This window comes from Pinus tabuliformis, chromosome 7 (genome assembly GCF_031772625.1).
Source record: "Pinus tabuliformis cultivar Carrire ecotype Pingquan chromosome 7, CPIR1, whole genome shotgun sequence".
Taxonomy (NCBI): Eukaryota; Viridiplantae; Streptophyta; class Pinopsida; order Pinales; family Pinaceae; genus Pinus; species Pinus tabuliformis.
In genome coordinates this window covers 1,108,666,303-1,108,693,193 of record NC_142293.1, presented here as the reverse complement: position 1 = coordinate 1,108,693,193, position 26,891 = coordinate 1,108,666,303, and the positions used below count along the sequence as shown (strand labels likewise).

Here is a 26,891-nt window from a genome sequence, read left to right as displayed (position 1 = left end):
CTATGAATCAAGTTTCACAATTAAATCTCTAATGCCAAGAGCAATAGCTTTTGACTAAAGTTAGATGACCGCACTATGTTCGACAGTCTTATTAGTCGTACGACCTAAATATATACCTTGTAATTTCACTAACTCACCATTAGGGTCATAGATTTCCCATGTAGCGGAAGATAGATTCCATGTACTATGACAAGCACCATCAGCAGAACCAACATAATGGTTGGATGACATTTGTAAACCAAGTAGAGCATAAGGTAAGCAGAAGAAAACATGTTTGAAAAAGAAAACTAACACACCAAAAACATATTGTACACTAATGAAAACACAGTAATGCAAAAACTATTTACACAAAAAATGCGTAAAAAGTTTCAGATGGAGCCCATTTGCAGAGTCAGGTAATTGATCAACAGAGAGTAATACAAGAGTTTTACGGTTGGCATAACATGTAAGCATCGAGTAAGCCAAATAGTGGAATGAAACACATAAATTAAAATTACCCCATGCCCCTTGGGTGAGTGAGGGTTACGAGTCATAGGATGCATTCCCCATTGCGATAATGGGCAAATGGTAAAGACTCTTTGAGAAAATCTCATAAGAGAGGGAAAGATAGGATGAATGCTACATTGCGATAATGGGTGAAAGATAAAGACTCGATGAGAAAATATCATGAGAGAGGGAAAGAACATCTTAAGATCACTGTGAGAAAACTATGCCTCGAGTTGAAATATTTTGACAATCTCAGATTGAGCCGAAATGTCAATTGGCAAAGGTAGGAAAAATGTTCCCTAGGTTTCTTTCAAACAAAACTTCATGCACCAAAATATTTGTTTGAAGTGGATGAGTTGATGCACAGGAAATAAATGTTTCTAAACAAGGTGAAATCTCTCCAAGACTCGGGAGAAATGAGGAATGATGATGGGCATCATTCCAGGAAGTTTCTTCAAGAGACATTACCTCGGTTATACTCTAGTCGGCTGGAAATCTCTCATTCCAGGGATCTGGAGAATCCCAAGAACCAAGGCAAGGGGATTGCAAATATGCGTCTAGATGCTACTAACATTAGCATGAATTTCAGAAATGGCCACTGAAGCCAAAACAATAGCTTGATAGGCTTGTTCTGCTGCGCTAAGATACATGACATTGCCAAATGAATCAACTTGATCAGGATGAGGAACGATCCAAGGATTGTGTGAAGTGGAGATCGTGTTGATAGAAATGACATTTGGAGGTGGTAGAGGAAATGTTCCCATAAGAGTAGAATTCTTAAAGAGACCCACCCCAACACTCTCATAAGGGATTTTAGTATTTCCCACATATGGGACATTGTCATTCGAAGAGCTAGAAGAGAAAAAGGCTAACTGGTCAACGGAATCTATTTTCCCCTCATGAGGAAAACAGAGAACAAGAAATAATGTAGAAACCACGCAAAACATAGCATGGGTCCAACTCTGACCAAATAGAAGGTTATAATTCAATTTTGCGTCAACGACTTCTACTTCTAAGTTAACGATTTTCCCTACAATGTTATGGGAAAGTTTGTGAGAATACAGTATGGATGAGGTCCTCTGTCATAAAAGGCTTCTAAGGTGTTAGGAGACTAGTTGAGAGGCAGAGAGCCGATAACTTTCCAACATGAGATAGACATGATGTAGGTGGAAGCAGCCTCATCAACAACAATCTGATGAATTGTATTCCCTTTGATAATGACTTGGATTAAAAATCCAAGCTGATGTGAAAGACATGGAACATGATTTTCTAGGTCCAAGGTAATCAGACGTGAATTGGTACGGTAAATTCCTCCTATACCAGAGAAATTCCAAGTCAGACATCACCAAAGGTGCTTGAGCTAAATCTTCAACAATATTATAATGTTGAGGAGCTCTTGCATTCAGATTGTATGATGATTTCCAAAGAACACACTTAGGAGGTGGTCAGATAGTAGAGTCATTAATAGGTCTCTCAATATGAAGAGGACCAGAATTGGGTAGAGTGGAATGGGAAGGTGTATCAGTAACCTCTTTCTCTGCAATTTGTTTGGGAGGAGTCAGATAGTATTTTCACCTAGTGGAAACATAAATAGGTACAGTATGTAGAAGATTTCAGTTGCCCTACAAATTTTATTTGCTATGATGGAAAACGTTCTTTTAATAAAACCGGTGTCCCTTGGGTGCCTTTTAACAAATGAATAACCTCAGCACGACGGGGACAATCCTTGGTGTAATGATCTTCATCACAAATGAGACAAGCATATTTGGGCTTATGTTTAGATGTATCAACAACAAATGATTTCAGAGGATCCTATTTCGGGGTAGTATATTTGGATTTTCCTTTACCCATCTTCTTACCTTTTGAGGTTTTGTCTATCACGGTAGATTGAATGAAATTAACCTCAAAGGTTTTACCAGGATTTTGAGAGGGATTTGAAGGAGAATTGGATGCAACAGTTGAAATAGACTTCTATTTCATAGAGGAAAAATAATATTTACTATAAGTTTGAGTCAGTGACCCAATAATACCATCAGCGGGTGCCTCTGGAGGTTTGGAAGATGCCATATCAGATGGTGGTCCTAGGGCATTAGGCAATAAATCATACAATGTGCTAGACTAGGAATAAACCAAATTAAGATATTGGGAATGGGCAATGGATTGATCCTCAGTCACACAACCACCCATAGTTATGTCCTTGGAAATTTTATTAACAAATGATTTGTTAAACCACTCAGTTAAAATATCATCAGGTATATCGAACTTGATCAGGCGATGCCGATGTCTCCATTCATGAATATGATTGGAGATGTGGGTAGTAGTATTCTTGTTTCAAGGATGCTAGTAGATGGGTACTAGTTTCATATCAAACTGGAATCTTGAAATGAGTAAGGAAGGCCATTTCCAAAGTTTTGAAGTCTTGGAAGGCACCTCGAGGTAACTCGATGTACCATTTCATGACATCACCCATCAAGGTTCACTGGAAAAGATGTAGACAAATGGAATCATCAACCCAAGAGTTGGATGAACACCATAAATGGTAAGTCATAATGTGGGCCTGGGGGTCTTCTCCAAACATTCCTTTGAATTTCAAACAATGGCCAAAAATCTTAGTAGGAACCAAAGGCCAATGCGGTGAATGGAGTATTGGGTCATTTGTGAGCCTTGACACATTAAGTAGTCCCAACATTGATAGAAATTGAAATTATGGATTGAAAGGCATGGGTGGTCTTTGATAAGGTCCAGATTGTGGATTCCAGCCTTGTTGGTATTTATTCTTCCCCCAAGGTGGAAGGTTTTGACCATAAGTAGCTTGATATTGCCCCCACTGAGAAGTATTATGACCATACAAAGGTGGATTTTGTCCCCACAAAGGTGGTTTTTGAACAAGGTAAAGTTGATACTTACTTGTCATATGTTGTTGAGAACCATAAGGTGGATAAACAACTTGAAAATTATAGGAAGTATAAGGTGCTTGTTGCAACTATTGACCCTGGCGATAAAATTGTTGACCCTATTGCTACAGGGGTTGACCCTATTGTTGTAAGGGTTTTCCTTGTTAGTACAAGGATTTCTTTTGCTGCTCCAAGGGTTGACCTTGTTGCTGCAATAGATGTTGATAAGGCCCTAGTTGCACATAAGTTCCTTGTTGTACATAAGGTTGTTGTTGCTGGAAAATTCTTTGTGGGATTTGTTGGGTTCTAGGTTGGTATTGATAGGTTCCAGTTTCAAATTGACCATATGTCCCAAATGAGGGATTCGAACCAGACTGCATTTGGGGTCTTGCATGTTGATGAAAAGGTGGATTTTGATGTTGTTGGGAGACATACAAAGTGTACGGTTTTTGGTAGGTTATCTAGGCTGAAAGAGGCTATTGATATGAGATTTTTCCCGATCCACATGAAATATATGATCCACTAGGATAAGGTGCACTGCCAACATTTTTACTAACTCCGGTAGAGTGATTTTGAGATCCAATCACATAAGTTCCATCTGAAACATGAGGTACATATGGAGGAGGTGGATGTTTCCCCCCAGATAGTGGGATAGGTGGTGGAGCATATTGTCCACTTAATGGAGTACACGAGGAACATATAGGGACATTAACCACCCCAACCATAACTGTCAATTGTACACGAACTGAAGAAAGTGTAGTTTGTACAAGAATTTGAGAGGCACTTCTTGAAACAAACGGACCAGAAGTAGGCATGGTGCTTATTGACCAAATAGGATTATGATAAAGTGAATATGCACTTGGAGTACCTGAAACCAATTGAGCCAAAGAAGATTAACATGGTGGAAACAAAGGTTCACTAGTTTCAGTTGGTGGTAGAGGTGGCACACTTCCCACATACAGAAAGCCTTTAGGTAGAAATTTATATTCAAAATCATCACCAACACCAGGAGTGTGAGTGGCTGAGACTTCTGGAAGAGGATCTCAAGGAGAGGTTGGAAACTCACCTTATGATGCCATGGGTGGAAAACATTGGTCAGGGGGAATCCGTGATGATCATGGAGAAAGCTCTAAAGGTACATTGGGATTACCATGTGGACTATAGGACCATTAAGGATATATGACCAATGGATCAAAACTCAGATTCAGAGCAAACAAAAAATATCTCTGTGGAATGTCAAGAGTTTCTGGGTTAGATTCCAAAGATGATGAGTCTCGAGGTAGAGGACGAGAGGCAAGGAGTTGAATTCTTGGGATAATTCCAAGTTCTAAACCTTGGGCTTCAAGTGACTTTGAAGTATCATGATGGAATACTTGTGATGACCCTTCAGTGTCAGATGATGAAGGAGATATGTAAGGCAAACTCAGTGTTTTAGCCACGATGACCTTCTCTCAAAAACAAAAGGAGGTGGTTGATTTGAGCCTACAATTAAAATTTAATATTGATTAGGAAATGTGAGGACAAGGATAACTACATAGGTAAGTCATGTTATTGTGGGCAGTTAAATTTTAGAACTTAAAGACAAGAAATAAATTAAAAAGGGTGTACTAGGCAAGAGAGTTTACCAAGTATCTGTAAAACACTATATAAACCTTTGCCAAAATCATGGACTTAACGTGCGACATCCAATCTCCCAAATCTTGTGTTTGATGTATCATGTCTACAAGGCAGCTGACTCAATTACTTGTGGCTAAAGGATAGCAACCTAGTGGGGTCTCCCAATATATACACAATGGTACGAGGAGCATAAGTCTATGTTAGCATTGTCTAATTCATAACCGTTCAGTGAGATCGTTCCCATATACTTTCCATACTAGAGTGCCTCTGATATACCTAAGAGTATTAAATAACCTCCTATATACTTCCGTATGTGGAATGGGATTTCACCCATTGGATACAATGCTTGTAGATAATAACAACTCCTAGGTTTATAGACGTTGGAACATGTCTCTAGCATAGACCTCTAAATTTTTGCGTTAAGTTCCAATCTCCTTAGGTTAATTCAATAAATTTTAACGTTTTTCTTGAATTATGTTTCAATTTTGGGCTCAAGCAATGTCACTTGAATCCTAAAATGAAACTATATGAGAAAATGAAACCTTTCACTTCGATTAATGCTATAATAAAGGAAGATAATTGAATTAATCAATGCATCAAACAAGAAAATGAATCAAATAACATGCCTCCACCAACTTTTATTTCCAAATGCAATATGAAAAATCAAAAACTAAACTTCACTTTCACTATCCAGTATGAAATCTATCGAAAGGAAAATGATTTTTACTTCACTAATATGCACTTTATCTAAATGATGTTATTTTTTATTTTAGATTCTCTAATGGAATTAAGCTTCAACTAAAGAAAAAAGTGATATTTTTTATTCAAAGTCTCTTAATGCAAATGATGTACCAATCAAAGCAACATAAAATCAAATCCAGAAGTACTTAATGAAAAAGTCTTTCACTTTTCTCTTTTGAATAGATAAACAAATGCACTCTTTTCAATTTGTAAACCAAGCAATGTAATCTATGCCTGACAAATAACAAATATGGATCTCAAATTCAAGATGATCTAACACAATTGAAAAGAAACATTGTAAAAGGCAAGTTGAAACTAATGTAAACCAATGTTTTGAATGATTTTAACAAAATAACGAGATCTAACCAATCAACAAACCACAACCTCAATGACACTTAGAAGTGGCGAGTGACAATCAAATGAGCTATAAACCCTAAAATCAACCCAATTTCACTCAAACACGTGAAGGCTCAAAAAGATAATAATTCACTAATCAAATCATATAATCAGACAAAAAATCAATAAATCCAATCACAATGGACAAGAAAGAGACCTCAAGGGCTCAGACATACTAGATTTTGATAGAGAAACCCTAATATTTTTCCAATCTCTGAGATAAACATAGTTGTAATGGCCAAAATGCCGTTGAACAAGGGATTAGTGTGGTTGTTTTAATGGAAAACGTGCTCACAACGCGACTGTCAGAGAAAAAATCAGGTTGGGCAAGGAATAAGGGAAAAAAATTCAACAAAAACTCCAAAAATCAACACTCTAAGGTAGCAATCAGTGATTGTGCAGACCTATACACACTCAAACTAACTGAAAACTCAATGGTCGGTCAAATTGATCAAGAGATCAGATGAGAAAAGAGATTGAAGAGGCTATAGCTTCCCCAATGGAGTCACCATTTTGTTGTGAAGATAAATCCCCTCTGCAGATAGAGGTGATCTCTCTAGCCCAATGAGTGGGTCTAGAAACAAACTAAATAAACTAACATACACTTTCCTAGCTTATGTTTAACAAATGCAGAGAGAGAGTGGCCTACCTCGCTATGATGCTAATCTCTCAATCCTTTGGAGATGACCTTCATTCCTTCGCTTCCAGGCTCGCTCTTTAATTTTTCTTCACGTCCGAGTACTTGTAAGAAAGATCAAAGAGAAATGCAAGATACAAGAGCATATATGGCATACATCAAACATAAACTACTTAATATATCAAGGAGTATTAAGCTAAAAGGATAAACATTTACACAATTATGGACAGTGAACAACATATGTATATATTAATAAGCTATAAAAGGAAAGCATACAAGCTATGCCTTGATGTTGGAGACCTCCTTTTGGTGGATGTCTAAGTCCAAGTAAAGACTCTTCAAGCACTACTTCTACAAGTTAGAATGGACACTATTTGGGCATAATCTCAGTATAGGAATACAGGCAATCAATGAACAGCCATATGGGGATGGAAGGAATTTGATTTATGGGGAAGGAGAGGGGTTTAGAGATCCACAAAAGAGGGAGGAAGGTCCACATCTCAAGGGGAAAGCCCATAATGATAATATCAAGAGGTCCAAATGGGAGAGCTCGACCATATCAACAATAACCAATATCTAACTCGTTGTTCTCAAAGTTTCTAGTGCACAAAGCTTCTCATCTAGTTTGGGAAAACCTTCCAAATGAGCTTCAATGTAAGTTTTCATATAAAAAACCACACTGGTAGTGCTAGGGTAGATTAGAGCAACCTGCCATCAACATGGTCATGCACTGGAGAAAAACATGTTGGCCCTAAAAATTATGGTTTTAGCTAACCTTCTACAAAATTGACTTAGGGAAGTCTTCCTTTGGTTCTTCAAGGAGGTTTTGGTCTGTATATCATAATGGATATGCTACACAGTTTTGAAGGTTTTGGCACTTCGATATATGGAATAGGAAGTGAATAGGAGGTGTGACAAAATAATTTGTAACACACAGAGATTTGAAGTATAAGATCGAAAGACACATGTTTGCAGATTGAAGAAGGCATCATATGGTTTAAAGCAAGCCCCCAGATCTTGGTACACCTACATAGATAGTTATTTGGTGAAACTAGGATTCACAAGAAGCAATTTTGATCCCAACCTCTACTTCAAGGTAGTCCAAGGTATGCATGTTGGAGTAAGGAATTATTAAGAAGGGGGGTGAATCAATAATAGTGAGATTCTTAACTATTTTTGCTAAATATGATTTTATTTCTTTCCTTTATTGTTGATTGATTATGATAACATTAATTCATAAAGAAAGTGAGCAACAAGATTAAGCATTCATATGTTCATACAATCCATCACATGAGTAGCACACTGTTAAATGTCATTTTGTCACATTAGGCAAATAAACATCGGTTTTGATTTTTCGTTATCCAAAAATGTTTCCCATAGCATTCCCCTGCAAAGTCAGAATCTACATTATCCCAAAGAAAGTGGAATTTGTGGATCCCATGATTCAAAACCATGTTTTTGGTTTCCTACGCAGTTCCTTAGTCAGTGTATGCACATACATAGAGGATTCCATTGTGAACAACATGTAAGTACACATTTTCTTATACTATGACCTCCGAACATGACTTAACACATGTAAAAATAAAAAAGTAAAGTCTAGAAGCATTATTGGTAGCATCTATCCCAACCAACAATATTCGAATGGTTTCCTATTCAGTTGTGATCCCTTTCATCATGGAGAAATTACCTCTCTTTGTGGAATCCCTATCCCACCATTAGTGGATCTCATCCCTTGTAAAATGGATCCCAAACGTCCCACTCTTGGACTATAAAGCTAACCTAGGCCTGAGAATTGAGGAGGATTGCTAGAAGTAGGCTTATGCTACAAGAATAAGGTTGAAAGGCTATTCATTCAAGGAGAGGGTTGGAGATTGTGTGAAGGCACTTGCAAAATCAAGGCTTCATGGTTGTAAGGGTATTTTCAATTTTATTAATATAATGATAATTGTTCTTTATCAATTATATCTTTGTTGATACATTTGTAGGATTCCTTGAACACCTACATAGATTTTGATTGCATATTGATCATCTTATGATACATGGTTGAGTTAATTAGTCCACTTAACTCCTATTTTATATACTAGATTCTTTGATCTCATGTTTGTTTCTGTCTATGCATATCTCTTTCCGGACATTATGCAGAAGTTGTGGGAAGTGACGGGAGGATCTCTAAAGAATTCAGGAGGAGTGGATAAACACAAGTTTTGAAGAGGACTTCATCAATCATTTCATTTAAAAGGTAAGTGGCCTTAATCATAGTATTTGTTTCAGCCAATCATAGTCTAGAGAAAGATAGAAATTCTTGGTTGTTTGTTACTATATTTATTTGGAATCTAGGGAGATCACCCTTTCCTATAAGAGCGATAAGTCCACATAACAAACACACATATTAAAACTGGTGTTTTCACGTGGAAACCCAAAGGGAAGAAAACATAAATTTGTTGTTGTTTATGATGTAAATTAAGCACCTACTTAATTACATCAGTTTGTTTCTGAGCACCCACTTAGAGGAGGCACCAACCCCCTTAGGTTAGCAAGAAACTACCTTCCAAGAGCCACCAACTCCTTCTGAATGTAGGCTACAACCTTCTCTTGCCACTGTTCTACCTTTCATACAATTTTCAAACTTAAAATAGAGGCATATACAATTATGGAAAAATACCAATCTAGTTGGTTTCATATAAAACTTCTACTCTCAGTCCTCTACTGTACAAGAGATTCCCCTAGTCTCATACAACAACACTCTCTCCTTTGCTCAAAACTCCATATCCTTATATTTGTCCATTCTCTCACACAGGCTCTATGTTACACTCCTTTCATTTTAGATCTTGCAATCGTTACACAACACTATTTGCTCTCTCTTCCTAGCACTTAAAAAATACACAGTTCCTCGATTTTCTTGATGGAAATCAATGGTTTTGATCCTCTACTACATCCTGCACAATGTTGTCCTTGCTTCTTGTTTCAAAACTACTCAAGGGTACATTAGTATGGCTCCTCCTACTGTTGTCAAATATGATAGTTGAATTTTTTCATGCCATTAAACATAAGAATGGGTTGCTAAGTTCTTCACTGACTTCCTATGTAATCCTCCATACCAAGAATTTAATCTCTGTCAGCCTGCACACTCTACTGTGAATTCTCATGCTTATTCACTTCTTCACAGAGCTTGAAAGTACTCGGTAATGGACACTCTTATCCTTATTTAAATCTACAAGACATGAATAGGAAGTAGGAGTTGCCTTTATTCATCTAAGCAGTTCCCCTCTATGGATTGTTATCCTCATTTCCTTGTCTTAGCACTTTCTGTTGATCCCACTGACTCAATAAACCAAATTTGCTAATTTTCATTTAATATCTAGCTTTTGACCCATTCATCCTTTTAATTCTCTGTATTATTACATCATAGCCCCAACATATCATAACTAATATAAAATAAAGGTTATGAAATCACACAATTCCAATACTTTTAACTCCTTTGCACTTAGCCCCTAGTTTCTTCGGTCTCCAAACAACCATGTGCCACTTAATATTGAAGCCATGGTATTTTGTAACTTATTGATCAATACTTATGAAATTGAAAAGTCTCGATTGAGTTTAGCTCCCTTTGATTAGCACTTTACCTCATTTCCATCATAGGACTGGGTTCCATGACTAGGGGCATTCACTTAGGTGCTAAGCTTCATCTGTGCCCTTGGTTCTCTGAACTCAATGACCAAGTGTCAATATTACATAAAATCCCCTTTCATCGTAACATTTTTCAAATGCCACTTGCATAAAATTTATGAGGTCCTCAACCTTTGATATGCTAACCTCTGAGATGACATCATGCTTTTTTCATCTTTCTCCACGTGGTGCCTCCTGAGTGGTGACATGTGTCACTCTGATTTGCCCCATTAGGCCATCAAAATTTCCAAAACAAGCTGCTACATGTCCACTGTATTACCACATAATGCTGACATCATTTACCACTTCAGATCTTAAGGACCAATCGTTTACGACCTCATGTTTATTAGGAGGAGAGAGAAAGAGCCTCCTTGGTCCCTAGTCTTGCATTGAATTTCCTCGTATTTCATTTCCTTTACAAACCTCAGTGCTTCCAAGAAATTACAAACTGTAAGAACTTATGAGGTATCAATATTTTGATGGCCTCATCCTCTGTTATAGCCTACTCCGAGGTTCTAATATTCTTTGACCTACAATATAGCTTGTTTTGAGTTTCCAATATTTTGTGACCTCTGATATAGCCTTCTCTGAGGTTCTTATATTCTTTGACCTCCGATTTTGCTTGCTCTAAGGTTCTGATATTCAGTCTCCTCTTAAGGAGCTTAATCTCCTTACTTTGGTAATCAAAAGCTTTTGATTCTCATGGCCATTACTGGATTTCCATATACCATTAGAAATCTTATTCATAGAATTTTTTTTTGGAGATGACCTGATGTAGTCTTTGAGCCCATTCACAACGTCAAAGATGATGTGAAGAAACTGGACCCCCGATTCGCCATAGTCATCATTTTATGGCCTTTCAATAATCTTTCTACTGTGATGATTCTCTACTAGAAGCTTACAGCTACCATACGCTTCCTCCTAAGCCTAGACTACCAATCACTATAGTCATCATTTTATGGTTTTTCAATAAGCCTGTTATTATGATGATTCTTTACTAGAAGCTTGTAGCTACCATACTCCTCATGGATTCCCAATCACCATGCTAATTTGGTTGATGTCAATGCTAGCACACTCACAACCACTATCCATCCAAACAATCCCAACTATCCAACAATCTCCTCCTTTGGCATTAACGGAAACACCATAAGCTCCTCGTGAAGCTAGGCATGGCCCTCTTTGATGGCCCATTAATATTCTCCCCGTTTGGAATCAATGGAAAAGAATAATTCTTGAATACACACCCTAAACCACTACAGCCTACTCTTCCATGGATATCACATGCAGAGTGGTAGACAAAACCCACTGAAATGGATTCATTTGGAAGGAGTCACAAATCCTATCTGTTCCCTGAGATATTCAATGGGTTCTCTTTCCAATGGGTTAGTAAATATATTTGTAAGTTGGTCAATAGTGGCCACATATTCAAGTCTGAAAGCATTGGATACAACTTGTTCCCTTAAGAAATGGAAGCTGGTAGGAATATGCTTCACCTCTGAATGCATGACAGGATTTTAGAGATATTGATGGGACTTGTATTATCACACATAATAGGAATAAGATCAGTGAACTCTACCTAAATATATTTTAAAGTCTAATGTTGGGACAGGGTCCCCTAGGGTTAATTTTGGGGCTAAAAGCCCAAGTTTTGGGGAAGAAAGCCCAAATTTTTGTATGTAAAGTATTAAGTCTCCACAATTTTTGGTCGCAAAGCGTGTAGATGTAAAGTGTCATAAATGGTTTCCACCATTCTTGTATGTAAGTTGTGTCGGATTTAGAATATCTACCCATGGTCTGCGCACCATGGGATTATATAAAAAGGAGAGTCTTAGAAGAGTCTAAGGTAGAAGTAGTAGATTGATGATGAATGTAATGGGTCATTATCAAAAAGAGAGAAGAGTCTTAGAATAGAATAAAGGCTTTGTAGCTATGTGCGCAAAGGCCTAGGGTAGAAGTCCGCAGTTGAGTGTGCGACCCTTATATTTGAGTGCGCAAGGTAGTTAGAGTATGTAAGAAGATCTGAAGTATTAATAAAGAAGATTAGTCTCGAGATATATGTGTTTGATCTATTTACTTTTGTTATGAATAAATGTGGTTATGTTATGCTGAATAATGGGTTTATGATTTAATGTTATATTTATGCACAAATCTGTATGTTTTACATTGTTATATAAATGCAAGTAATAATATTTGTTTACATGAAGAGTATATTAATGCATGTTGAAGTTATCAAATACTTAAGCCAATCTGGGTAAATACGGAAGTAATAGTAATTACAAAAGCATGTAAGTGGTTGATTCACCTGTTTAGGGTCCGTGAACGATAGTCGTAGACCTTCACAAAGGTCTAGATGATGATTAAGATAAGTATATCGACAAGCACTAAGAGGCTTATCGATCTGCATGAAGACAGATAAAGGGGTACAAAATGACATCATAACCATCTCTAGGTGTAGAAACTTGGTTCCAAAATCTCCCCTATACTACCTTAGGTAAGACTTTAGTCTGCGCTCTGCGGATTGATGCTGAACAGGCTAGTACTGTAGGGATTTGCTTGGCTAGCTTTATGTTGAACCTGGGTCAGGGCCCACTAAGCCAACAAATCGTTCCACTACTGAGAAGGGGATCTGCATAAAGAGATGTGCGATGACGCATCACTGGAATCCGACTAAGAAAATAAATTAAAGACTGGTTGGATAGAAATATCCATAAATTCATGATGCAAGAAAACAAAAATCTGCAATTTACGAAAGAACAGTGGTTGGAGAGATACTTGTACAGAGAGATACACAAAATCTTCTTCTATTCTTTCCCAGTTGAATTATACGAGTGGATCTCTAAATTGGAAAACGACCAAGGAAGGTGGAGGCTTGACAGTCTAATAGTGTGAACCCTGTAGTTAGTGTGGAGATTGGAAGCCTTTGAAGATAATATCGCATGCACTATCAATCACTCGCTTGATCATATCATAGGAAGAATCATGATAGAGTTCGCGGTCGATACTTTGGTTAGTCATAGTGAAGCAGAGCACCACTTCTTCAAGGAACCGTGAGGTAAGTATTTAAGGTCTTTAAATAATTGGATTAAGATGCACTTGTGTGAAAAGTGGGTTATGCAGTTGCCTTGAGGTTTGGATCTATGCAAAGTGGAAATATATTCAGGGATAGAGGGTGAACAGGCCCTGAATATAGCCCATTGATCGAACCTCCTCTGTGTGATGATGAGGAAACAACATAGGATTCACCGCAGAGTGATGTTAAATTAATAAAACAAGGGTTGCTGCAAATACCCCATCAACCCACCCCACCTCGAAATTCACCTCCATAGCATACACCTTCGTCCACATTGCCACCACCTCCGCCACTGTTCAACATGGAGAATGCAGTAAAGTTACCAGTTTTCAAGGGTTCAGGAAATGAGGACCCAGATGAGTTTTGGTTTGTCGTGAAGGCCATATGGAAGCTCAAGGTATAATGGATGATCAGATGAAGAAAGAAATGTTGGTCACTGCTTTACAGGAATGCATGCTGACATGGTACATTAAGTACTGCACTAATAACCTGATGGATTCATTAGCAATTTTCAGATGGCACTGAATAAGGAATTATGTAGGCCTAATTCTGAAGCACAATCAATTGTTAGATTCAAGGAGATCATGATGAAGCCTAGGGAGAGACCATGGGATCTGGATCAAATATTAAAGTGCATGATCCGCGAAGCTAACATGAATCTTATGGATGGGTAGCACCGCGAATGGTTAGTGGCTTCATTCTTGCCTCACCTGACGATTTCTTTATCACAACAAAAGATTAGGAACAAGGCGGAATCCCTAGAGATTACAATGAGATTGCATGAGACACCAATGGAAGATGCTATTTTGGGAGTTTAGCAGATTCATGTGCAGTTGCAAAACATTTACACAAATTTTCAAATTCTGAAGAAGGATAGAGTAGTTTGGCAAGAGGTGCGTGAAGAAGTTTGGTACCTGAAATGGAAAAGTCAGGGAAATGACAAAGATTACTATCAAGTCTTCACGAATTATGTTATAGTAGGAGGTTCGATGCCTCTAAGGTCGGAAGCTCAAGCAGGGCCAAGTACAAGGTCCACGCTATGGTGTGCTATCTGTCATGTAGATGGAAAACATGTGAGAGACAATTATCACTTGCTGTAGAAATTTGTACATACACCACAACAGCTCTTCTACAACTTTTGTCAATCAGTGGGTCCTTATGAGTGTAACTACCATAGTTATGAGCTAATGATGGATAGAATGCCCACATATAGAGTGTAGGCAAAAACTTGACCTCTCGAACAAGGCGCTGGGGGAGCGTGAGGACGATATCAGGGGCGTGGACAAGGCCAAGGTGGAGGAGGACCTAGTAGTGGTTGGGTACAGATTATTTTCTACAACTGTGGGGGACCAAGACACTGTGCATGAGAATGCATGAACCCAACGTGCCTGTCATGCAGATACTGCACTCAGTTTGACCACGCGACAGAAGACTACCCTATATTACTAGCTAAGATACGCGAAAAAGGGGCATAACCTCATCAACCTACGCAGAACCTGCAGATGATGAGGGTTGAACCTTGGGAAGAAGACCCCAATGTCAATATTGTGTTGTGAAGTGGAATGAAAACTGGCGAAGATAAGGGAAAGCATCCTGAAGAGGGTGAATGGTCCACAAAGGTCCATAGAAGGAGGTTGGCTTTGATTTGGAGTGTGTGAAGGAAACTTTCATGGAAGGAAAGAAAAGATTCATTGAGGTCTCTACTTTTTTGGAGACCTATATGAAGCTACTACGAGACACCAAGGCTATAAATTGATTACAAGAGTTGATCAATAAATGTACTGGTAATACTCCTGATGGACCGCGCATGATTAGGAAAATTGTTAAGCATAAGGCAAGAACAGGGCGTGAGATGAGGCTCACCGCGCAAATAGGAGAATATGAAATGGACCAAGTTATTCGGGATCTAGGGTCTGACACGAATATTTTTCCTAAACAGACATGGGAGAGAATGGAGAGACTTGCACTACAGTGGTCTTCTATTCAATTAGGGATAGTGAATCAGCAAAAGATTATCTCCATGGGAAGATTGTAGGGAGTGACAATCGATATTGAAGGCGCGAGCGTTTGGTCGATTTTGAAGTAATAGAACTTGTGGATGACAAAAATCCTTACCCTGTGCTCCTTGGGATCAACTAGGCTATTGACATGAATGGGGTGATCAATTTGAAGAAGCAGATAATGTCATTTGAAAGAAAATCGCTCTGCATAGTAGTATCGTTGGACCCTCCAGAAGGACCATGCTACACTGAACCAGTCCGCAATTACGAAAGCGACGATGATTTCGACCAGATTTATAAGATAACAGTGCAAGATCAATATTTGGTGAACTCAACAACAGACGAACGTATTGCATGGGACCACGAGAGCTCCTGCACCTCAGATTTGGATGAGGAATTGGAACACTAGCAGAATAGATTGCACGAAGTGTCTACACTATGATGTAACATGATGACCAAATTGCTGCACTATGTATCATCGAAGGTAAGAATTCTACCTTATTATGATGGTTTAACTTACATTAATAAATTTTTGGATACATTTGAAATGGAAGTGTCAGTGTAGCATCTCTTCCAAGCCTTGGACTTGGCGCTACGCCTGCAATATGGTGGGGTGTGCATAAAGACAACTTTGATGGATGGCGCGAATATAGAAGAATGATGAAGGTGTGGTTTGGTCGCCCAAAGGTACAATTCACAGAGATATATGATAGAAGGAGTGATCCACGTGATCACTTAGCCAAATGGACCGATGATTATGGAGAAAAACTGCAACTGAAGTGGGTGCATTTGTTATGTCACACCTTGGATGTAATACCTATAAATTGGTACTTGGAGATGGAGCTCTACCATGGTACAGATGAATAGGATATTTTGAGACAGGGATTCTTGATGAAATTTAACTTTGAAGATGTATTTGAGTGCATTAATGAAGCACTACAGGAGGTCAAAGAAGCAATCTTCAAAATACCATAGGATCCCTTAGATTTAATTCAACCAGATTGGACGCCCCAACTGTGCCACACGCTAGAGTGCTACAATGTGACAACTGAAGAGGAAGAAGGGGATCTGAGGAACATTAATATCCCATAAACATAAGGTAACCACAAAGTGGAGGAGCCACAGTGAAAGAATCCTGATATCACCACACCACTGAAAACGCAATAAGTGAACATTGGGATAGAGGTGGAGCCAAAGTTTGTGAAGATAGGGGACTACTGGGATGATGCTCTAGTGGATAAGGTCACCGAGTTTCTCTGCAAATACCAGGACTTGTTCCCTACAAATTTTTCAGACCTGAAAGGGATAATATGCAATTTAGGAGTAATGAGGATAACATTGAAACCAAACAGGAAGCCTGTGAAGCAGAGGCCATATCGCCTCAATCCTAAGTACAGAGAAAGCATCCACTTAGAATTAGACAAAATGTTAGTGGTAGGAATCATTGAACTAGTGGAGGAGTCTGACTGTGTCAGTCCTATGGTAGTTCAGGAAAATAAGAAGAAGGATGGAATAAGGATATGCATAAATCTCAGGAATCTGAATGATGCTTGCATGCATGATCCTTTTCTGAATCTATTCACCGATGAAGTGTTGGAAAATGTAGGAGGAAAGGAAGCATATTCGTTCACCGATGGGTTCTCGAGGTACCATCAGATCAAGATCGCACTGGAGGATAGAAGTAAGATGACCTTAAAAATTGAATGGGGATGCTTTCACTATATTGTAATGCCTTTTGGACTGAAGAACGCGTTGACGATCTTTTCACGCGTAGTCATCACGAAGTTCAAGGACTTCATTCACAAGTTCTTGGATGTATACTTTGATGATTGGACGATGTTTGGGCTGGTGAAACACCATTTAGCTAACCTATGCTTGATGCTAGATACAGAGGTATCAGATCATGCTCAATTTGAAGAAATGTTTGTTCTATGTTCCTTTCGGAATCTTACTAGGCCATGTGGTATGAAGACAAGGATTAATGGTGGACCTAGCTAAGATAATAGTTATAACTAATTTGGAGGTGCCAAGAAGTGTGAAACAACTGTGCGTGATGATGGGGCATATAGGATACTAAAGAAAGTTCATTGAGAGTTATGCCCAGATTACCGTGCCGATGGAGAAGCTACTATAGAAGGATGCTACATTCTGTTGGAATGAAGAATGTCAACAGAGCCTGGATATGTTAAAGGAAAAGATGGTCACCACACTGATCCTAGTCTTCCCAGATTGAAAGAAGGAATTTTATGTGCACGTGGACGTGTCATGTATTGTGCTCAAAGCAGTACTAACATAGGCCAGTGAGGGAGAGCTCAATCACCCTATAGCATTTCTAAGTAGGAAATTGCCTAAAGATTAGAAGAACTATTCAACAACAGAGCGCGAAGGTTTGGCTATGGTGTACGTGCTACAAAAGTTCAGACACTACTTGCTAGCTGGGCACTTTAAGATGTATACAAACCCTTCTACATTGAAGTACCTGGTTAACAAGCCTGTGTTTGGGGGGAAGATATGGAAATGGCTGCTAATGTTTCAGGAATATGACATCAAAGTCATTGTGAAGCCAGGACGATTGAATGCAAGACTAGATCATCTGTCACACATTGAAATAGGAGAGGAGCCTACTAATTTGGAATACTTTTCTGTCATTAGAGGACATTTATATAAAATTGGCTCAGATGAAATTCTGCAACATTATGTGCCTCAGTTTGAATAGAGATCATCCTTGTTGAAGCTCATGGAGGAGCTGCGAGAGGACATTATGCAAGAAAAGCAACAGCGCAGAAGATTTTATGTGCTGGGTTTTGGTGGCATATAATGCATAAGGATTCCAAAGCTTATTGTAAGGCATGTGATGGATGTCAGAGGATGGATAGGCCATCACGGGGGGATGAGCTTCCTCTAATTCTCCAAGTGTTGTTGCAGCCATTCGAGCTTATTTTGTAGGCCCGATTCAGCCTCCGGGAAAGAATATGGGTCTGCGGTATATGTTGAACCTCAGAATTACTTTCTCCTTGACATTTTTTCTCACCTTTTTCTTTCATTTTCTTATAAGACTACAGACCCAATCAATGATAAATGCTAGGTGTTGTCTTAGGGAAAGCATTAAAATGATCACCATATTATATTTTCATGTTCTTGATATTTTAATTGAGTTTTTAAAATTAGCTACAGAATGCGGCCTATTCTGCAACTAATAGTGGATTCTGTAGATACTCTCATGGTTTGGCAGGTTACAGGTGTCAAATGAAGAATTGAACCACATGGGCATTTCCTGAATCATCTCCACATGGATTCTATCCTATTCACTCAGTCCAGATCGACAAAAAGGAAAGCCTAAAGTCATGGTCAAAGATGGAGTCAAATACGTTATCTAGAAGCAGTATGACTCTTGATTTGATCTTTCGTAGATAATAAAGAGTCTAACAGTTCTGTTGAAGATTTAATGCGAATTAGCCACCATAGCTGATCATAAGTTAAAAGTCCTATTACAATTCGAATTAAGCCAATTGTAGCAAGTTTTTATCATAAACAATCATGTTAGATTTAATTCGAATTGGCCACCTATAGCAAGTTTTCCTCATAATCGTTGTGTTATTTTCCTATAAATCTCAGTTGCATGGAACCGAGAAGTAGTTAGAATTTAGAGGGAATTACAGGCATTTTACTGATACTCTGCATTCAGACTTCATTTTTTTCATAATACAAACTTAGTTTTGTCAATGATGGTTTAAAGAGCATCCTTAACTAGCTAGAATTCCATCCACATCAGTTTTAGAGGGCCCCTGCATTGAAGGAGGTTTTTCACTTGTTGTTTTCAGTTTAATTTCTATTACTTTGTTTTCAACAAGTCTGTTTTCTAAATTAGAATGACATTTCATTTCAGTTTTTAACCAATAGTTTAAGGAAAAAATCACAACTGTGTAGCCCTATTATTTTACAATATTTTATGGAAAAATGACTTTGTTTCCAAAAATGAATTAAGATTGAAGTAATAAGAATACACAATTGCTTAGTTTTCTTACTATTTTCTATTCATTCTCTTAGAACAGAACTATCAATTAAATGTGTTAATATATGTCTTAAAAAAAACATTTCCAAATGATGATGATCCTAACTTAAATGGTTAGATATCTAATTCATACAATGATTGAATTTATTTAGTACATTATTAATTTTACATGCTTTTACCTTTTATTTTTTGCTTTCAGTTCCTTACTTAGTTGCATCACTGATATTCCAAAAAATCATTTCAAGGAGATTGATTTCATAATATTCCAAGATTGAATGGTTGAATGTTTAAATGAATGCAATTACTAAGTTACCTTCTGCATCAATATCATTCTTGGTTTTAAGAACTAATCCATGGGTTAGGGCTAATCATAAGATAAGATAGATACTCTATTTTATTATCAGGTTCTAACTAGTCAATAGTTCTTGGTCCATTTTTAGGAAATTAGACTAACATAGGAACCTTTCCTTTCCTTTAAAATTCATTAGATCCATTAAAATTTTCTCTAAGGTTGTACATTCTTAGCCATCAAAGAATAGAAACCCCCAAAGCTAACATAAAATACAAAACAACAAAGTAAGAGAAAGGTTAACTAAGCACATATAGTGCATAACACTTCATCAGTTTACAAACCTCGATGATAATTTATGCAAGCAATTTAGGACACTAAATTGACTAAACATGTTGGCGCCATTTCATGGAAAGTGTAATTAGGTAACTTCATCTCTTACGTCCAAAAAAAATGATATGCGTAGAGAAGGAGACTCTAGGGGTAGATTCATAGCTAGAGGTAGGAGTTCAATTCCTACAACACCACTTACTCCACCAAGACTAAGAAGAGATACACCTCCATCTCAAACTCATATTCTTAGACATATAGCTACTGAATTTCTAAGGTCATAAATCCAATCAAGAGGATCTCCTACTTCATCTACTAAGATAGTCCTAGAGGAAGAGAATCTTGGATCTCCAACAGAAGGAGTAGCCTTTTTCACCTCTATAGGGGAACATATTTTAGTTGAAGAATTAGGAATGCCTAGTGGAGATGAAGAATTAGAACCTTTCTTCCACATAGCATTGATAGAGGAACCAAAGGAAGAGTAATTAGCCTTGCAGGTTGAATCTTATATTAACTCTAAAGAAACGATAATGGTGGAAGAAGGAGAGGATGGAGAATTTTCAATATTTGGAGGAGGAGGGAGGAAGAGGTAGAGGAAATAATGGAGAAGGTAGAGGAAATAATGGAATACGTATAGAAATAGGGACATTCATAATTCTTTTGGATTCCCTATAGTTGACGAAGAAACATATGCCACAATGAAAAATATCTCACCTTCTGTCCTCCCAAATTTTCATGGATTAAAAAGTGAAGATCCTGAAACCTTTTTATTTGAATTTGAAGTCTTGTGCAAAACTTATGATTATTTACAAGACTCTCAAAAAATCAAATTATTGCCTTCAACATTGAAAGGATCTACTTTAAAATGGTTTATGGGATTGGTCACTCAGTCTATTAGAACATGGAATGACATGAAAAAATTGTTTTTGGACAAGCATTTGGATTATTGCATGCCTATCAATCACAAATATGAAGTGTTCAAAATTATGCAAAGAGAGGATGAAAATTGGAGGATTTAGTTGAAAGATTCAACTATAACTTAAAAAGAGAAAAAATGGATAACTTAGATCAAGATACTTAAAAAAATATATTATTAAAGGCTATTAGAGATGTGTGGATAGACATCCTTAACATGATGGGGAAGGTAGATATCTCTCAACTCCCATTAAGTGACATTGGATAATCATGTGTTCATCTCTCAAGAGGAAAGTCCAAAATTAGGAAAGGTCCAAGAGATCCTTCTCTTGTTATGGTGAATAAGTCTACAACTGGATCAGTGAGTAGGGAAGAAATTGGAAACATGCTTGTTGAATTTAAAACAAATATTCTAGGGAACCTTAGTGAACAAATAGACACCCTTAAGTTACAAAACAAGCAAAAATCCGAGATTGATTCTCTTACTATTTTTCATCCCAAATGCAAAAAGAAGCACGCTTTAAGAGAACTCCCTTTGGATGAAAAAATCATAGAGACTTGTGTGATTTGTTCAGAAAACCATGAGACTAAAATTTGTCCTTAAATTGTTGGTATTAAGGTTGTTTTTCAAGGGGAATCAATTTCAAATCCAATAGAATCTCCTTGCTTTGTCTCTAGAAGACCTTGATAGGGGAAACAAAATATGGGTTTTAACAACCAAATGTATATATAGCCCCCACCAAATTGGAATTCTTAGCACCAACCTTGGCCTCAATCTCAATCTCAAACTCAACCTTGGGCTCAAGGAATGAAAAATCCTTATGGAAGATTCTCTCCATACTATAAATATCCTCCATCATATCCAAACTATCCTCCCCAACAAATTCCTCAACAAAATCAACAACCCCAACTTCAAAACCAAAACCCTCAACTTTCATTGCCATTCCAATAGAGACCAAATCAGTTACCTACCCAACCATTACCAAACCCCAATAATAAAAATCCTTAGAATACCTATATGGTGGAAGGAAAACAATTTCCAACTTATATGATCACTCCCTTAGATCTCAATGATGTCCAACTGAGATTTGGTAGGATATTAGAAAATAAAAAGCCTTCTATAGTTATTCAAGAACAAGACAATTCTAAGGAAGATTCTCTACATCCAAACAAAAGTTTTTAAGGGGCATATCTTCAAAACCATAATTCTGAAAATGAGAAATAGAAAGAACCAATAAACTCAACTCCTATCATAGAGAAACCATTAATATCCACTTCTACACCTCCTTTTCCTGAAAGATTACAAATTGATAGAGGGGTAGAAAAGCATATTATGTTGCCTAATTATGAGTTTCATTTGAAAAATGTTTGTATCAAAATCCCTTTGTTACAAGCCATTAAGGAGATTCCAATTCTAGCTAAAACAATAAAGGAATTTAGCATGAAGAAACCAAGAAGAAAAACAAAAGAAATAAAAAGAATTCAACTAGCAGGACAAATAGAAGACACAATGATGGGAAAATTTTCCATACAAATATATGTAGATCTAGGAAGTCCAATTGTAAAAACACATATCAATGGGGTTGAAATTCCGAATAGATTGATTAATTTAGGAGCAGCAATAAACATCATGAGCAAAAAAACCATGGAACAACTCAAACTTCTTAATCTTCTTTATACACCTACATTACTGCAATTGGTAGATATTTATGTAATCAAACCAGATGGTGTGTTAGAAGATATTTGAGTGTCCTTAGACTCTTGGGAGTACCCTGTTGATTTTATGATCTTATCTCCAAAGAACAATCTAGGAGGACATCCACTTATATTAGGAAGACCTTGGCTAGCTACAGATGACGCTTTCATTAGCTATAGATCTGCTGATATGTATATCTCTGATGGTAATTCAACTAAGAAATTCACTCTATATCCTCCAGCAAGAACAATCACAAAAATAGATGACAGAGAATGGATTGATGATGAAAATGATATTCAGCCTCTCTTTACTATTTCAACCATTAGTGAAGATAGTCAAATCTTAAATATAATGGAAAATTTTGAATCATATCTAGAATATGAACATGATCATTTTCAAGAAAAATCCAATATTGAATATTTGTCATCTAGGCAGATGTCTCTTTATTCTATGGAAGAATTTGGTAGCTCTACAATTGAAATCTTTCGAGGGAAAACATTGAACATAAACAATAACTTGGAAAAATTAAAACAGGAAAAGCTAATCAAAACTTTACAACAACATTCTTCTGCATATGCATGGGAATACATGGACATGAAAGGAATTAGTCCTAAGAATTATATACATCACATCTACATTGAGGAAAATTGTAAACCTATCAGACAACCACAAAGAACGATGGACCCAAATCTTAGAGAAATTGTGAAAGAAGAGTTGAAAAAATTGTTGAATGTAAACTTCATTTACCTAATTTCAGACAGCCAGTGGGTTTCTCCTCTAGTGATTGCACCTAAAAATATTGGTAAAAGGAGGGTATGTATTGATTATAGAGAATTTTATAAAGCTACCATAAAAAATCATTTTCCTTTTCCCTTTATAGATCAAGTGTTAGATACATTAGCAGGTAAGAAGTATTTCTCATTTTTGGATGGTTTTAGTGGTTATAATTAGATTCAGGTAGCACATGAAGATCAAGATAAAGCCACATTCACCTTCCCATGGGGAAATTATGCCTACCAAGTACTCCATTTTGGATTGTGCAATGCACCTGCAACATTCCAAAGAGCAGTACTAGGAATTTTTTCTGATCTAATACATGATTATGTAGAGATGTATATGGATGACTTTATAGTTTATGGGAATATATTTGAAGTATCTTTAGAGAATTTGGAAAAAGTTCTTAAAATATGTAAGGAAGCAAATCTTGCACTAAGCCATGAAAAATATTTTATGATGTTTACAGAAGGGATTGTTTTAGGACATCACATTTCAGGAGATGTATTAAGGTTGATAAATCTAAAGTTGAAGTCATCTCTAAATTATCAATTCCAAGTTGTAAAAAGGATGTTAGATTTTTTCTAGGATTCACAAGATACTATAGAAGGTTTATAGAAAATTTCACTAAACTAGTATCCCCACTCTTCAAATTACTCACCAAATATTGTTAATCCAATTAGAATCATGATTATTAGTTGGCATTTGAGACTCTAAAAGTGAAAATTTCTTAAGCACCCATCTTAAGAGGTCGAAATTGGGAAGTACCTTTTCACATTTCAACAAATGCTTCAAATACAGCTTTGGGAGTTGTATTAGGACAAACAGATTTGATCCCCTATGCCATCTATTACACAAGAAAGAATTTGACTCCCACTGATTTAAATTAGATTGTAACGGAAAAGGAATTCTTAGCTGTTTTTCATGCTATCAACAAGTTCAGACATTGCATAACAAGCTATGAAACATTTTTTTATACAGATCACTCTGCAATTAGGTATTTAATGAATAAGCCTATTACTAATGGTAGAGTTACAATATGGTTATTACTCCTGCAATAATTCAACATCACTATTCTAGATAGACTTGGAAAGAAAAACACAATTGCTGATTTCTTGTCTTGAATTCAAAATATTAAAGATGAAACTCTAGTTGAAGATAAATTTCTTGATGAATGTCTTTTTGCAGTAACTACTCAGACCCATTGGTTTGTAGATATTGCCAATTACTTCGTCATAGGAAAATTACCTTCACATTTGTTTCCTAAGGAGAAAACAAAAATCATTCAAACAAGTGCAAGTTACTCATGGATTACTAATGAATTGTATAAAACAGGTCCAGATATCATGATCAGAAGATGTGTTGGAGAAGATGAAATGCCTGAAATTCTTAAGGCATGTCATGACGAACCTTGTGGTGGACACTTTTCTGACAAGAGGACAACCTATAAAATCCTTCATTTAGGATATTATTGGCCCTCCATCTTTAGAGATGCCAAAGACTATGTCAAAAGGTGTGATAGCTGCCAAAGGGTAGGGAAAGTTGCTCCTTCAGATGAAATGCCACTACAAACTCAAGTACTCATCGAACCTTTTGAAAAATGGGCCTTGGATTTTGTTGCACTGATTATGTCACCAAATGGGTAGACCCTAAAGCATTACCTTTTTCTAATGAAAAATCTATAGTTAATTTTCTTTTTGAGGAAATCTTCACTCGTTTTGGTGTTCCAATAGAAATTGTGACAGATCAAGGATCTCAATTTACATCTAAAATGGTGGAAAGACTTCTGGAAGAATACTAGATAAAACATAGAAATTCTTCTCCTTAACATCCATAAGCAAATGGTCAAGTTGAATATACCAATAAGGTGATTGAAGTAATTCTCACTAAAACTATACAAATACACAGAAGAGATTAGGCAGAAAGGCTTCCTGAAGCCTTATGGGCCTACAAAACCACATGGAGGAACACAAGAAGACATACTCCCTATGAGCTTGTTTATGGAAAACAAGTCCTATTCCCTATAGAGTTTCAAATCAGAACCTTCAAGATGGCATTCCAATTGGGATTGGATTTATCAGAAGCATAGAAACATAGATTGGAGCAACTCAATGAGCTTGATGAAATCAAGAAAGATGTAATTCAAAGAACCAGTTTAGTCCAGCATCATAGGGATAAATGGCATGATAAGTATATCAAAGAGAAGAAGTTTCAAGCAGGGGATTGGGCACTTTTGTTTGATCCAAAATTCAAAGATTTTCAAGGAAAGTTTCAGACTCATTGGCTTCAGCCATATGAGATTGAAGAAGTCTTTAATAATGGAGCAGTAAGAATAAGGACTATAGATGAAAGAAAGGTACCTATTCTTGTGAATGGTCATCGGTTAAAGATATATCATAAGCCAATTTCAAGAGAGGATTTTGTCAAATTTTCCAAGATAACAATGAAATGAAGTTGGTGAAGGAGAATTCTTCTTCTCCACTAACTTAGTTTTTTTTTCCTGTATATATATCTATAAAAAAAAAAAAAAAACATAAAAAATATATAAATAAAATGTATAAGTATGAAAACCAATTGTTAATTGCCATACTTATACAGGAAATATATGGTGAAAATTAGAGATTTCTGACGTCCTATATTTCTCATTTTCTTTTTCTAATAAGTAGTGACATAAAGCTACATTCATTTGCAGTTCCTAATCTGCAAATTCATTTCATTACATTCCATCTCATCCCAATTTTTTTCAATTTCAGTTTCATTCCCTTTCACTGTCATATTCCATTTCCATTTCCATTTCATTTCACATTCATGTTCCATAGCCATACTTCATTTTTATCATGTTCTACAGCTAATTCCATTCTGTAGCTAATTTGATTATGTAGCCATATCTCATTCAGAAGCTCTATTCGAAACAAATGATGGTTGAAAGGGATTGAAGAATGTTGTTTTTGAAGACTGATATGCTAAAAGGGTATATGCAAATCAACATCAAAGGAAACAAAAAACAAAAAGGTTAAGTTATAGAAGGTAATATGCAAAAAATTATTGTAAAATAGCAAGGTTAAAACATAAAGCATATATAATATGGGTATTCATATGTTTCCTTGACGAATCATCATTTGATTTTATTGTAATCTCCATCGTACTGCATATCCGCCACATCCTCCATATTTTGTCACATAATGGTCCAGAATTAACTCCCTCATTATTTTTAACGGTCATGACTATGACATGACATACTTGTCCATGTTTCTCCAAAACCCCTACCATCTACTTATTTCATACAAACCCGTAGTACCTTTCACCATATTCGTAGTCATTCCATTTCATAAAACTGGGAAGGGAAATTCTGAAGGTTGAGAACTCTA

General features: G+C 36.8%; 1 pseudogene; it reads right to left on the bottom strand.

Annotated features, from left to right (window-relative positions):
• Positions 1–3,856: 3,856 nt before the first annotated feature.
• The window catches only part of LOC149251421 (cytoplasmic 60S subunit biogenesis factor REI1 homolog 1-like), a 163,760-nt pseudogene continuing 140,725 nt past the window's right edge, over positions 3,857–26,891 (bottom strand).